Source organism: Heterocephalus glaber, unplaced genomic scaffold, assembly GCF_053883595.1.
Source record: "Heterocephalus glaber isolate CG9 unplaced genomic scaffold, H.glaber_assembly_v1.0 deba00000331, whole genome shotgun sequence".
In the NCBI taxonomy this organism is placed as follows: domain Eukaryota; kingdom Metazoa; phylum Chordata; class Mammalia; order Rodentia; family Bathyergidae; genus Heterocephalus; species Heterocephalus glaber.
The window spans coordinates 32,283,122-32,298,458 of record NW_028258142.1 but is presented as its reverse complement, the minus strand read 5'-3'; positions in this window follow the sequence as shown (position 1 = coordinate 32,298,458).

Here is a 15,337-nt window from a genome sequence, read left to right as displayed (position 1 = left end):
ATCAACTTCAGCCTGGAACTATACTTACATTAGTCTGGCATGACCATGATTGAATGTCCCTTGCTACACCTCCTGATACAAACTGGTGTCTTCACCCTCTTTCTTAATTTCTCCTTCACGTAGAGTCTTATTTACTTAGATATAATCTTGTTTTGATTTATGAATCAGCCTACCAATTTGTCTTTTTTCCTGGTTTTTTTCATTACTTCCAGGGTCTCTTTAGTGTGAGACTTTTAGACATGTTCTTCAATAGAGAACAGTGGCTTCTGTGAACTCCTGAATAAATGCTAGCCTCTGTGAGCCCAGCTGCATGGGATCACCTATCAGTGACTCACACATGGTCCCTGGACTGCAGTCGGGCCCTGACAACCTGCTTTTCTTGGCAGGGCCAACAAGGAGTGGGGGAGGGGAAAGGTGCTTTGGGAGAGGGGAAGAAACAGGAGAAACTAGCTGGGTATGGTGGTGCATGCCTGTAATTCCAGCACTCAGGAGGCTGAAGCAGGAGGATTGCCATGAGTTCAAGGCCATCCTGGACTACACAGCAAGACCCTGTCTCAAAAAGGCTAACAAAGCAAAACAAAAAACAAAAAAACAGGAGGAACAAAATCCAAAGAGAGAGAAAAGGGAAGGTGAGGGGAGAATTTAGAACCAGGTAGGCCTTTATGAGGGAGGATGTTAATTCCAGATTTGAGTCTTTTAATAAATATATGACAATTCATATTTTATATTTTTTACAAATTTTTGACTGACATACAATATTTATACATATTTGTAAGGTACAAGTCAATATTTTGATTCATGTATGTTATGGCTTATATCTTTTTTTTTCAGTATCGGCAATCGAATTCAGGACCTTGCACTTGCTAGGCAGACAAGGTGCCACTGAGTCACATCCCTGGTCCATGTTATGGCTTATATCTAGATGTCCTCTCAAAGCCTCATGTGCTCATAAGTGAGGCTTTTTGGACCTGGCTGGATCTAGGGCGTGTGATACTAGGATTAAGAGTGTGTGGTACTAAATTAGTCCACTGATTGAAATTAGCATAGTTCTGGGGGGCACCACCCAAAAAGGTGGCACCCTGGATGGGATAAGAGGGAAAGGCTAGGTGGCTGCTTGCTGCTTGAGGCCTTCTGCCTGCCCACACCATGAGCTGTTTCTGCCCTGCAATGCTCCTCTGCCATGCTACCTTGCTTTGGAAACAGCCAACTATGGACTAAAACCTCAATAAACAGTGAGCCAAAATAAACCTTTCCCCCTTTAACTTTGGATGTTGGGTATTTTATCTCAGCAATGAGAAAAGTAATTAAGACAGCTTTGATGTCATATATACTCAGGACAGTATATATGACAGTCATATATACTGTGACAGTTCCTCTGCCTCAATGGAAAGCCTTATCATATTTTCACATCCTCAAATAACAGGAATCATTTTCAATCACAGGGAGCCTCTATGAAAACCAGGTCTTGCTCACTACCAGCCATGGATGGTCTTTGTGGCCCACGAAGCCCTAACTGGTTCCTTTTTTCCCTTCTCATCACACGCAGGTCCTCAGGTGGATATGAAAAGTGTTCTGAACCTGGTCACCTTCCCACCCTTACCTCTCTCCCCACATTCCACATCCTATCCATATGTGCTCCGAAGGTTCCCATCCTTGAATCTATTTATAGAGGGTACTTGTAAGTGACCTGATTATTGGACAATAAATATCTGTGTAATAGGAAATATGCAGAATAGCTTTGTTTATAATTCTGTGGACTTCTATGCTTTATGAAGTTTTGTTTTAAGACAGAGTCTTGCTATATAATTCATGCTGGCCTTGAACTCACTATGTAGCCCAGGGTGACCTTGAACTCACCTCAGCCTCTCAAGTGCTGGGATTACAGGCATGTGCCACCACACCCAGTGGTTTATGAAGTTTAAAGAATTTATACAAGGGGCTGGAGATTTAGCTCAGTGGTGCTGCCGCCTGCCTTGCAAGCACAAGGTCCCGAGTTCAATCCCCAGTATCAAAAAAAAAAAAAAATTCTTTCTTTTGTGGGCTGGGGATTTAGCTCAGTGGTTTTGCTGCCTGCTGCACAAGTGCAAGGACCCAAGTTTGATCCCCGGTACCAAAAAAAAAAAAAAAAAAAAAAAAAAAAAATTTATACAAGATTGATGAACTCAAATGCATCATTAACAGGACTGTTAAGTAATGTAATCAAGAGTAGCTTGGAGAGAATTAAATTCCCATTCCAAAAGCATATAAGAGAGATTGGTCTCCACTCCTCTATGGGTGGTTTTATCTGCAAAATGATCCGCAGAAACAGGGCCCTTCCAAGAGTTCTGAGGCATTACAGAACCTGGGTGGTGTGGCCCTGAGGCCACCAGGGGGCACCACAGAATCAGTTCTGAGAGGAGCCCAAAGGTGGGTCAGGCCAGGTAGGAAACCAAATATTTGTATTGGATAAATTGATTCATTACTGCTCTGAAATTTTCATATGCCCATGGACTCCTTTTATTGCTCTATGATTGCCTGGGCCTGGCTCCCTCCCTCCTGGTGTCTGAGTCTAGTCCTGTCCTGTGCTCTCCCCACCTCCCTGGAGGGGCTGAGCGATGAAGGGTCCAGAACACTTCTGACTGACATCATCTGCCTCAGGGTTTGGAGGGGCAGGTTCAACAGCAGAGCCCCTGGAGTGGGCCCAGGAGAAGTAGCTCCATGTTATCTCCATGGTTCTTACATGTGGACACAGATCAGCTGCCTGCTGACAATGCCATGACAGGGAGGCTTCTGCCACTGCCACTAAAGGTCTTGGGGTTTTCTTGGATCTGTAGACTTTTACACATAAAGTCTTTTATATTCAGCCATTATCAACAGCAAGCTTTCAGCCTAGCCATCTCTGCAAAGAGAGACAATGATGCTTGGAGGAGGGACTCCCTCTAGGATAATGGTGAGTACAGAGGAGAGGGATTTGGTTTGTGCACAGCTACTGGGATGATGTTGAATTACAGAACCTGGGGGTCTGGGACCCTCAGGATGGTCATTTGCAGACAGCTCTGACTGTCCTCGGATATGAGGCTTTCCTAATCAAAGTGACCCCTACCTCTCATCCAGATAAATTTTTTTTTCACTAAAATATCAGCCATGAAGAAAACCAAATGCTTTTCTTAATATGTGCTAGAAACCATTCACCTGACTCAACATTTATTTCTAAGCTCTTTTAAAGTTAGAAAATAAGAACAATATATATAGTCATGTGCCACATAACAGTATTTTGGTCATTGACAGACTACATATAAAATGGTGGTCCCATAAGATTATATCACTAATGACATTGTAGCCATCTTGTTTTCAATTTTTAATTTTTATTAGTATATGTCTGCAGTACATAATGACTATATTCATAATGGTAAGTTGGTGCATGTCCATAACACCTCTTAATTCTTTTTAAAGCTTTGTTGTAAATATACTCTATAATGTTCCCATATGATGAAACTGCTTAACAATGCATTTCTGTGAACAAATCCCCATCCTTAACCAATATGTGACTGTATGTGGACATTTTTACTTATTGGTAATGGATAATCCAGAAACACAGTTAAGAAAACAATTCTAGCACCCAAAAGAAAAAAGTCTGCAAGAATGAATCTAACTAAGGAGTTGCCAGTCTGAGAAATGGTAGACTACCAAATTTTGCTGACATTAAAGAAGACCTAAATAAGTGGAAAGATGCTGAATATTTATAGGGTGGAAACTTTTGCAAAATTATTTACAGATTCAATAAAATTCCTATCAAAATTGCAACACTGGGATAGAGCACTGGTAGAATATGTGCCTAGCGTGCATGGGGTCCTGAGTTTGAAACAGCCTAAAGGTACATAAACTGATGAGTAGAATTTTTAAAAATATGTTATATACATGCAGTGGAATGTTTTTCACCCTTAATGAAGAAGGAAATTCTAACACTCAAAACAAAAAAAGCCACCCTCCCAAAAAATACCCAACAGAAAACAGGAAAACACTCCAGGGGTGTTCTGCAATAAAAAAAATCAATCCTGAAAATCATATAGAAAAACCCCCAAATCCAAATAGTCAAAACAATCTAGAAAAATAAGAATAAATGGGAGCGTGATCTAGTTTGGATCAGGACACCTCCCACCCCCATTTTAGAGGCTTGATCCTCAACATACAGCTCCTGGAAGGTGGTGGAAACATTTATGAGTTGGAGCCTGGTGGGAGGGCTTAGGTCATGGGAGCCTGCCTTCAAAAGGGACTGTGGGACCTCAGGCCCACCTTTCCTTTTTCCTTTTTCCCCCCCCTTTCCCCTTTCCCCCTTTTCCCTTCTTTTTTCCCTTTTCCCTTCCCTTCCCTTCTCTCTCTTTCTTTTCTTTCTTTCTTTCTCTCTCTCTCTCTTTCTTTCTTTCTTTCTTTGTTCTTTCTCCCCCTCTCCCTTTCTCTCCTTTCTTTCTTTCTTTTCTTAATACCTAGCCATGAAGTGAACAGCTTCCTTTTGGGTCTGTGGTCAGGTAACACCTCAGGTTTAATAGCTTAGTGGGGGAAGCTGTTCACTAAACTCTTAAACCTGAGGTGTTATCTCACCACAGACCCAAAAACAACAAGGCAGCTTGCCATGGACGGAAACCTCCAAAACTCTGAGACAAAAGAAAGCTCTTCTCTTTTTAAGTTCATCATTAGGTATTTTATTACAGAAACGGAAATCTGACTAACCAAAATCTGACTCACTTCCCAATTTCAATAGTTAACAAAGCTACAATAATCAAAATAATGTAGTACTTGCATAAGGATAGATATACAAACAAGTGGAAATGGAAAGTCCAGCAGCAATAGATTCTTTTTAATCTATAGTCAATTTTTAAAAAAAATTATTTATTTATTTATTTATTTATTTATTGGGGTTTTTTTTCTCCCTTAGATTCTTTTATTGGTACATTTTAGGTATATAATACATTTACAATTACCATTGGGTACTTTACATGATGTATCTTTGTTCTTATTTTTTCCCTATTTCCTGTCTTCCCTTTACCCCTTCCACCCTTCCCTATTTACAAAGACTTTGTTTCCATGTTTTCCTTTTCTCATAATTTTTCCCTTCCCTTCTTTCCTTTCTCCTACTCCTCTCACTTCCCCTACCCCTTTGGACTTTTTCTTCCTATTTCACATTATCAATTATTCATTTTAATCATTATTAACACTTTAAGTTTCTCACACCAGAGAAACTATTTGGTATTTACATATGTGTGTCCTATTTATTTCACTTAAGAGTATCGCCTCAATCTACATCCATTTAGCTATAAATGTCTCTAGTTTCTCATTCTTTATGGCTGAGTAGTACACCACTTTATTAAAAAACCACATATTCTTTATCTAGTTTCCAGGCACTTGGGCTGTTTCAAAGCTTTCACTATTACAAACTGTGCTGCTATAAACATGGGTACACATATATCACTGTGGTTTGATTTCTTGTTGTTTTTTTTTATGGTACCAAGGATCGAACTCGGGACCTCGCACTTGCGAGGCAGGCGCCAGAACCACTGAGCTGAATCCCCAGCCCTCTTGTTTTTTGATACAGAGTCTTGTTATGCAGTTCAGGCTGGCCTTGAAACTCACTATGTAGCCCAGGCTGGCTTTGAACTTACGGATTCTCCTGCCTCAGCCTCCCAAGTGCTAGGATTACAGGTGTGTACCACCATGCCTGGCTCTTCAATTTATTTTTGAAAAGGGCACCCTGACCATTCATTGGGGAAGGAACAGTCTTACTAACAAGTGGTGTTAGGACCACTGGATATTCACATGTAACAGAATTAAATTGAACCTGTACCTCACACCATATAAAAAATTAACTGAGGAAGGATTAAAGACTTCAATGTAATCGCTAAATCAGAAAACTTATAGAAGAAAATATGGGAATCTCTCTCTCTCTCTCTCTTGCTTTCTTTCCCCCAATACTAGGGCTGAACCCTTCATACTGAGCTGCATCTCCAGCATTTTATTTTTTAGAAAGCCAGCAGAACACATGGCTGAGAGCATGGGTGCTGATACCTGATGGTCTGATGTGGTTTCTGAACTGCTCTCTTGGGTCAGGGGAATTTATTTTTATTTATTTAGCTTTGTTTTTTTGGTACCGGGGATCGAACTCTGGACCTTGTGCTTGCGAGGCAGGCGACAGAACCACTGAGCTAAATCCCCGGCCCTGATGGTCTGAAGTCAAGGCCCTATGCAGCTGGGAGTGTTACTTGGCCTTTCTGCTTCTCAGTTCCCTGTTCTGTGATGTTAATAGGACCTGTCATTATGTTTATTATGAAGCTAAAATAACTAAATACATAGGGAACCTGAAGAAAAGGGGCTGGTGCTTCACAATTGGCACCTACACAAGTGTCCAGTGATTACCTGCCTGAAAGAATGATGTGTGGTCCTCTGGGCCCTACAAAAGGGATGTGGAAAGTGACAGGAAGGGAAGGTGAAGCCTCCCTGTTCCACACTGCTATGAGTCTGATGCTTTACTGCTCATATAAACAATACGAGGCTGGGACTTCTGTTTTATAGATAAGGACACCAAAGTTTACAGAGGTGAAGTGAGTTGCCCAGAGCCACATCCCTGAACAGTAATGAATCTAAGGCAAGTAATGTAGTTGATTCCCTGGGGTTTAGAGATTCCTGAATCCCTGAGACCACAAGCTCATGCCCTGGACACAGAGCCTAGAACCTGTCTCAGTCTTTTTCCCAAATCCTCCTGCTCCAGGGTGGCTAGATGGAGACAGTTAATGTGCTGGAGGAAGGCTTGTCCCAGAGACTGGCCCAGATCCATGACTTTACATTTCAATCTCTGACCCTGTGGGCAATGCCTGTTCCCCAGATGAAGCCCCACTGAAAGCCCAGAATGCCTAGATTTCCCTCTTCCCCCATCACTAACCGCTGTGGTTTGGTGACTGCCTTGAATGACCAGTGGTCTGCTTAACTCCCAACTGCCTCAGAATCAGAACATTCCAAACCAACTGCCCATTCAAACCAACTGCCTGTCCGACAGTTGCATAAATAGCTTTTCCCAGCCTGACTAAGCCTAGAAGATGAGCAGAGACGTTAAGCCTGGGGAACTGAGAAAGTGGGCTCCTGGGCTGGTGCTTAGGAAAGTCCAGTGCAAGACTGTGAGCCCCCAGAGTCTCACAGGCTACAGATCTTGTGGTGACAAATGGGTTAAAACCCCCAGCAGCAGAACTTCTCTGCTGACACAGTCCTGCCAGGCACTGCTGAGTAGTCATGAGGCACTGCACTGATGATGACTAGAAATAGCAAAAGAGAAGAATAAATAGAAGACCTACAAGGGCTAAGAAATACAGTTTGTTTAAATAAAAAAGTTATTACACTAAAAGATACATTGGTATTGATTCTCTCAAAATACTTCCTCTTGCTTTGAACATACCAGTGTTCTTGTCACTTTCTGAAGCCGTTGTGGAACTCTTCATCATTGTCTTTACAAGATGTGATAAAAAAATATTGTGAATGCTGCTCCTGAGTGCCATCCAAGGGAAAGGCAGGCTCCTAAGACTATTGTGGTGTGTCCTCATTTACCTTATTCCCTGTATGTGACACTGTGTGACTTCTGGCTCTTTCCCAAAGTCAAAATGATCAAAGTCAAAAGTAAATGTTTTGAATCTGTTCAGGATGTTGAGAGAGCCACTACAGTGCAACTAAATGTTCACCATATTCTTTGATCTCATCTTGTACTCATTCCTCCCAGTGAACCATGACCCACATTCTCTAAAAGATAAAGTATACAGATATCCTTATCCAAATCTGAAGGGCCTTCTTGGAGGCCTGAGTAAAAGGTTTTGTCATTTTGCAACTTTAATTTACAACTTTAGCTACAATGAGAGTGTTCCTGAATGATCAGAAGAACAAGGCAACCTGAAAGAAACATTCCTGAGATATTTATATTTGCTGCCTAGACCCCTTCGCATGTCATCAAATCCCTATAAAAACTCCAGCCTCTCACCCTGACACTACAATTCCTCTCTTGGAAGCCCACCTACCTGCTGTTCCCTTGTCAGTGTACTCAGGCCTCAATAAAATCTTGTCTTCTCTTATTCTGATCTTGGCACATTTCTTTTTTTTTTTGGTACTGGGGATCGAACTCGGGACCTTGTGCTTGCAAGGCAGGCGCCAGAACCACTGAGCTAAATCCCCAGCCCTTTGGCACGTTTCTTTACAGCTTACATCAACTGGCCTTTGCCATGCCATCTCCCAGGGCAGATTTGACTGAGACCGGGAAGTGGCTGTACCTTCTTTGAGCTGGCACCTTCCTGCTCACATCCTTCCTCCTCAAAACTACATCCCTGTTGTGCAAACTGCAGTTATTACTGACTGTAACAGCTACGGAGTGGCTTCCTATGCAGGGCTCGAAATGGAGTGGTTAGAGGGAGGGGTTCCTCCTGGTGTTGCCAGATGCCCATTTCCAGGCTACAGAACCTCTACTGGTACAGGCAAAAAATTTTTCTTGGCCACAGATCACTTTTCTGGTGTATTCTATATTTAAGTGTTTTATGACCTGTTCCACTTATACCCTGGAGCCATAATCTGGAAAATATATTCAAGTCAGGGACAACTGTTTACATATTGGTGGGAAATGGCCACAGGAAGGTATTGATAATTTTTCCTCAGATTTCACTTCTCTTTCCTTGTTCCCCATTTGCGTTGGGTGCAGTTGAATTGAAGACAGAATTAGGCAGGCTACACTAAGAAAAGGACAAGTAGGTGATTGCTTTCCATACCAGTGTCAGTACAGGAATGTGCAACACATGTCCTCATCTTTCCACTGCCCTCTCAAGGCTGGCATTGCTTCACATCTGCCATGAGTGAGGGGCTCTTGGGTCTCCATCATCCTTTCCCTGCCTTCCAATGCCAACACTGAGCAGGAAGTGATGCCTCTGTCTCCAAATTGGGGAGCACTGTTAGACATGGGGTCTCTGTGCTGCTGCCAACCAGGGTCCTCAAATAAGGGCTAGATGGTGACATGGGGACTAATGGGATGTTTAGGGTTGAATGGCAGAACCTTGAGGCTGGCTGAACCTCTAGGCCTCCAAGGCTTTTGCTGACAGTATTGTGGGAGGGCAGACTAGGAATGGCCTGGGCACAAACAAGCAGATCCCACTAGAGCCAGCAGGAGGCCCCAGGTTGGAGGGAGGAAGGGATTAGTGGTGTCCACGGGAGTGACCCTAAATTCAGACACTGACTGTGGAGCTTAGCTTGCCAATGTGCTCACTGAGGCACTGGCTCTGATGGTAGAGGCAATAATCATCAGATTAGGGGAAAGGAGGCACTGGGATTGGAGGATGAAAGTGCACTCAGAGAAGAAATGACAGGGAACTCCACATATTGGGATGGTCAAGTTCATTTTGGAGGTGCTGGTGGTAGTTGGGAATGCAAAACTGGGAGCTGCTGCTATTCTGGCTGAGGCCCAGGGGTGCAAAGGGCCTGGGTCCCCTGCATGGGCTTGCAGACAAAGGGCAAAAGGATCACCCAGCTGAAGGAGAAGCAAGGCAGGACTTCCTCTCCTGATACCATCATTGCCTGGAGGTGGGAGGGAAGAAGGGTCAGCAAGGAGCATGGGCTGAGGCCAGGGAATGTGAAGAGGGGCTGGTAGGGACTCTGAGGAGGAGAGAAGGGCAGACACAAGCTGCACTGAGGCATGCATTGCAGCAGATTCCAGGAGAGCCTCTGGGCACATGACAAGGAGTTCTCCTCCCTCTGTGCTTTGCATTTGAGCCGGCAGTGGGCAAGCAGCCCCTGAGGCAGGCAGGGCCGGGGGGCAGTAGGAGGCTGCCTGGCACTGCAGACCAGGCCTGGGGCTCGCTCCTCAGTGTGTGGTGAATGTACCAAAGAATCATCTCCTTTTCTGACTTGTGCAGTGACACAAAAATCCAGCTCCACAGACAGTGGCCACATCAGAGGTCCCTCACCTATATGGCAGCAGAAGAAGCTTGCTTTCTCAGCAGCTAGGACTGTCTGTCAGATACACAGTTCGTCAAAGGTATTGTCTGGCCATTGTTGCATCTAATACTTTGTATACTGGTCAACGTCTGAGCCCCAGGGAGGAGACCAGGAGCCTGTCTCATTTTGTTGTTTGGAGTACCTAAGGGCCAGCCCAGAATGTGAGATTCTGGACTCTTGGCAAGAAACTTTAATTGGAGCTCTATGAGGTCCTAATGGCATTTCTTTGGGCACAGGAGCTCACACATAGAGCCTGGGAGTTATTTCTTTTTTTAATGTGTTAATAAAATTTGTTTATGTAAGACTTTTAACAGTGTAAGTTAAACAAACTTGCTACTTACCTAAAAGTTACACAGGATTAAAATTATCTGATAAATCAAATAAAATACCTAAAATTGTCAGTCTCATTAAAAGGTTAAGTTTCATATTCAATATAATCTGTTCTTTATATTAATACATCTCCCCAATAGAATTATTTTTCCCATCCAGAATCACTTCATCTTATTCTTTGTTTTTAGAATTTTAAATCACAGTAGTGGAAGTTTCCCTGATTTTAATAAGCATAGAAAGGGGCCAGAAGCTTTTGGCAGTGTTCTTTGCCTCTTTGTGACTTTAAGTAGTTTGTGACAATGTGGACATATCTGTACATCAGATGGCTTGAGGACAGGATGGGGAACAATGACAAACACAGCTAATGAGCACTCTCTGTTTTTCCAATGTGATAAGAGGAGATCAGTTCAGAGACATAGATGGGGAAGCCAGTTATTCTGCTATAATCTGAACATTGAGTGGGTATTCAGAGGATTGTGTGCTACTCATTGTTCAGTAGAAAAGCAGCAATCAATGACTCTGTCACTTATGTAAAGTACTGTTATTACTGACATAATGCCATGGTCTTATCAGTTCCCTAAGAATTATAAAAGAACACTTTTTTCCTCTTTTTATCCTTTTCCTACTCTTCTCCAGTTTCGGAGACTATAGGTATACATTATTCCATTTGTTAATTGTTTATCTGACTAATCTGTCCCTTACTGTTATGGATCCCTGGTCTTTACAAAGATCCCACATGTGTGGAAAATCTGTTTTGGGATTCTTTCCCCTACCCTTAAGTTTAAAGGAATTCCTTTGGAGTTTATTGGATAAAGCTCAAAGGAATAGCTATTGGGATAAGAACATCTCAACAGGAGACGATTAGTTTGGGATATGTTACATGCAGTACATGGGAATGGTCTGCAGACTGATAATGCACATGAGCGTATTGAAAGCATATCTAAAGTTCTGTAGTAAAGAATCCTGTTTAATGGTTTCATAATAAAATATTCACTCTAATAACAAACACTACACCGCCTTTATTACTATGTGCTATGTTTTACCTGAGTGCTGTAACTCTCCTTATATTCCTCACAACAACACTATGAAGAAGATACTATTGTTGGCCCCTTTTACAGAGGAGGAAACTAAAGTATAGGGGTTAAGTGTCTTTCTCCTTGGTGCTTACCTAGTTAAGTGTTGGAATTGGGATTTGGACCAAGCATTCTGGCTCCAGGGTTTGTGTTCTCAATTATCCTATATTGACATTCTCAAACTTATTTGAAACCATGGCACATTTTCTTATTTTCTAGAATGTATCTTTTGAAATACATTCCATGGGTTGCCGATCTGTGCCAGCTCTGATCCTGGAGAACAGGTTGGCAGGGAACAGACTGTGAGAATGCTTGGAGTCAAGACTTGACTTTTGAAGACCTTGGCCAAATTCTTTACATGGGTTTCAATAATTTTTGGATAAACGTGCTCAGTCTCTTGTAAAGCCTGTTTTCCTTCATGCTTCTGCTGCAAATATAGTGTACTTGATGAAGTCACTGGCATCCTCCTCCATGAAGCTCTTCTCCCAGCTGCACAGCAGATCTGAGCAGATCTTGTGGCCTGAGTTGACAGGCTTGGCAGTGCATGGGTGCAGCCAGTTGTGGAGTGGACCTGGTCAGTTTTAACAGTCTCAACCCTTGACTGACAGCCAGATCCAGGCAGAAGCAGCATGGTAGAAAAAGGCATGGTGGAGGAAAACTGCTTATGGCCTGGTGTCCACCAAGAAGAAGGTCTGGGAATTCTTATTTTCAGCTTTGGAGCTCTTGACATGGAGGCTTCTCTGCAGAGCCTCAGGTCTGGGCATGAAGGAAGACAGATGTCCATGGACCACCAGGGTCCTGAATGCAGACTTCTCATGGATCTGCTTCTCCATGACTATGGGGTCTTCCTCCCCCTCAAGCCATACCTTTCCTACTCTTTTCTTGGCTCTGACCATAATCTTTTCCTGTGCAGTCATCTTGGGCACATCTGGGTGCTGCAGGGTGCTGGAGGGGTGACTTCTTGCTCCTGGCCAATCATCAAGGGAGTGATTCCACATTATATACCACGTTCATTTTTTCTTTACTTCTCCTGTACTTGTATAGGAATAGTCTATGAGGATCAGACCACGCTGTGTCATGTGTACGCAGGTCTTTTGTTCACTTGGTGACATTAGAAAACTAGATTTATTCATTTCCTTTTTTTTTTTTTTTGGTACTGGAGATCGAACTCGGGTCCTTGCTCTTTAAAACAGTGCTCAAGGCAGGAAGCTCAATGACAAGAACAGAACAAACCTATTCATGTTAAAGGACACAAACGTTTCATTGGGATGGTAGATCCCCAGTCTGTTTTGCTTTGTTCTCCAATGAGGAAAAAATGCTGCTGAGCAAAAACTCATTCCTATAGAGTTTATAATGATGCTGTCATTTTAAATGCTGTCTTGAATCAGGTCTCAGCTGGTGACAGTCTCTGCCTTGAAATTACCACACCAAAGAATTTGTGTGAATCATGTAAGAAAAAAACAAAACACCTCAAAGTGGCGCATTTGGGTGGGACCAAAAAAACTCCCACATTTCTCACATAATCTATAACATACATGGCTCAAATTTTCATAATTTAATCTAAGTGAAAAAGAAAGAAAGTACAAAAGCAACACTCCTATTTCAGACATAGAAAAGCGACCTTCCCGGAGCATTCAGTGATTCTCATTTGCTTTGTTGTGAAGAAACCAGTCCACCAAGACCTCAGGGGAGTGTGGAGAGGAAGCTAGGAGCACACACAGTCACTGTCAATACACTGATGATGTTAATTGGGAGCATGACTTTGTGTAGACAGGGGACAAGAGCAAAAGGCAAAGGAGTATAGAGGGAGAAAGAAATGAGAAATAGAGCTTTTTGTTGTGCAGTTAAGAGCCACCTAATGAGGGGGAAATAGTATACAAAAGGTATAACATGAAAATGCATACTTTGTTTCAATGGTAGAGTCATTGCCAATGGGGTCTGCTCTGGCATGGATATTCCTTAGGGCTGAGGGGAAAGGCTTGCCCAGGGAACTGCCAACAGCTGTGGCTAGGGAAGGTGGGATCCTTGGAAATTCAGGTGATCTCTGAACATTCTACTTGACCTGGGGACTCTAAGGGAATGGACACAGCTTTGGCACACGTGAGCAAAGAATGAGTGGGCACACATAGAACATGTTAACAAGGACTTAGGACATGATCCTGAGGAAGGGCCACTAGTGCATGGTGTGTACAATTGAGCAGAAGAGGCTGGTCGGAGAGGAAGGAGGAAGTGCGGTGTGACAAGGCTATGGATCTGCACCCTGAACCTTCTTGTGGAGGCAGATGAGCTAGGGAGCAAGGCAGGGGTCCATTTTCCCTTGGTTCTGACTCACATCTATGGGGTACAATTTAGGACTGGGTTCTTGTGAAGCAGAGGGGAATTGCTGGGGAACTTGGATCCTGTCTGAGCTGCTCCTGCTGTAGGGGCAAGTGTGGCATCAGCACCTGTGTGTCCTCCTGCACTTACCCTGAGAACTGTGCTATTTGTTTGTTTATTTATTTATTTTTGGTACTGGGGATTGAACTTGGGACCTTGTGCTTTTGAGGCAGATGGCAGAACCACTGAGCTAAATCCCCGGCCCTACCCTGGGAACTCTGAAGGGGACGGTCACTAGGGATGAGAGTACAGGTGCCACCTAGAGCTTGCTAGAAAGGTGCATAATGACTGAAGTCACGAGGCTTCTTTGTCATCCTCTTGATCAGGTTGCCCTTTTTGACCCTCCTTGTCTCGACCTCCTATGAACTGTTTCCTAGGACCTGAGAGTCGAGGTCCTAGGAAATATGCTACAACAGAGACAGCTGTTAGCATTTTGTGGCAGAAGACCATACATTAAACTAAGAGAAATGACTCAAAGTTCAAACTTTTAAAATTGACACATAATTATAGTTACATATTTTTGGGCTTTGATGTTATGTTTGTTACATGAGTACTTGTGGAATGAAAACATATTCAAACTTAAAATATTTGTGTCTTTGTGGTGAGAACAACTGTATCATGTGCCACTATGTGGACAGACCCAGAGGTCTGTCCAGGCTCAGAAAGACAAATACTGTGAAGCTCACTCATCTGTTAAATTTTAAAAGTTGGTCTCTTAGGAGATGACCTGCCACACTGTACACAGACAGTTAATTACATCACTGTTTAAAGGGAACATACACCCCCTTCCCTTATCCTGAGGCCTCTTTGGCCCCGCCAGACCATAGGGCGACACATGGTGGAACGAGTGTCGTCCCTACGTTAGATGTGCACTGCCAGAGCCACAAACCCAGTATAGAAAAATGCGTCCTCTTTTCTATTAATTCCATTAATTTCAAGTTTCTGTTTTGCTTAGGCAGAGAAAATATCCTGTTAAACCCTGAGATTTTGCTGGCCTCTTAGGTTAGGGTCAGGCACCTGCAGAGTGACTTCCTGGGGCAGGGCCTGAGAGGGAGGGGGTCCCTGGCTCCCCCTTGGTGTTTGCCAGATGCCCATTCCCAGGCTGCAGAACCTCTACTGGCACAGCCAGTTGGTTACCTTGGCCAAAGACCCGTTTTCTAGTATATTCTGTATTTGAATGTTTCATGGCCTATTCTTCTTGTATCCTTGAGCCATGATCCTGGAAAATACATTCAAGACAGAAACAACTATTTACACATTGGTGACAGATGGCCACAGGAAAGTATCAATAATCTTTTCCTGAGTCCCACTTCTGTTCTCTAGTTCCCCAACTGCCTCAGAAGCAGCTGAATCAAAGTCAGACTTAGGCAGAGGGATCTTGCAGCAGATGCAAATTTAAAATAGCCAATGAGCTGACTGTGGAGTCACAGCTCTGTTGAGATGAGGCAGTAGAGTGCCCAAAAGCCCAGCTGTGGCTTTGATCCCACTTGGAAGCCACATGAACTGGGGAAGGGAACTTCATCTCACTGTCCTAGGCTCCCTGCTTTGTGGTATGGAGATGTACATAGGGCTTA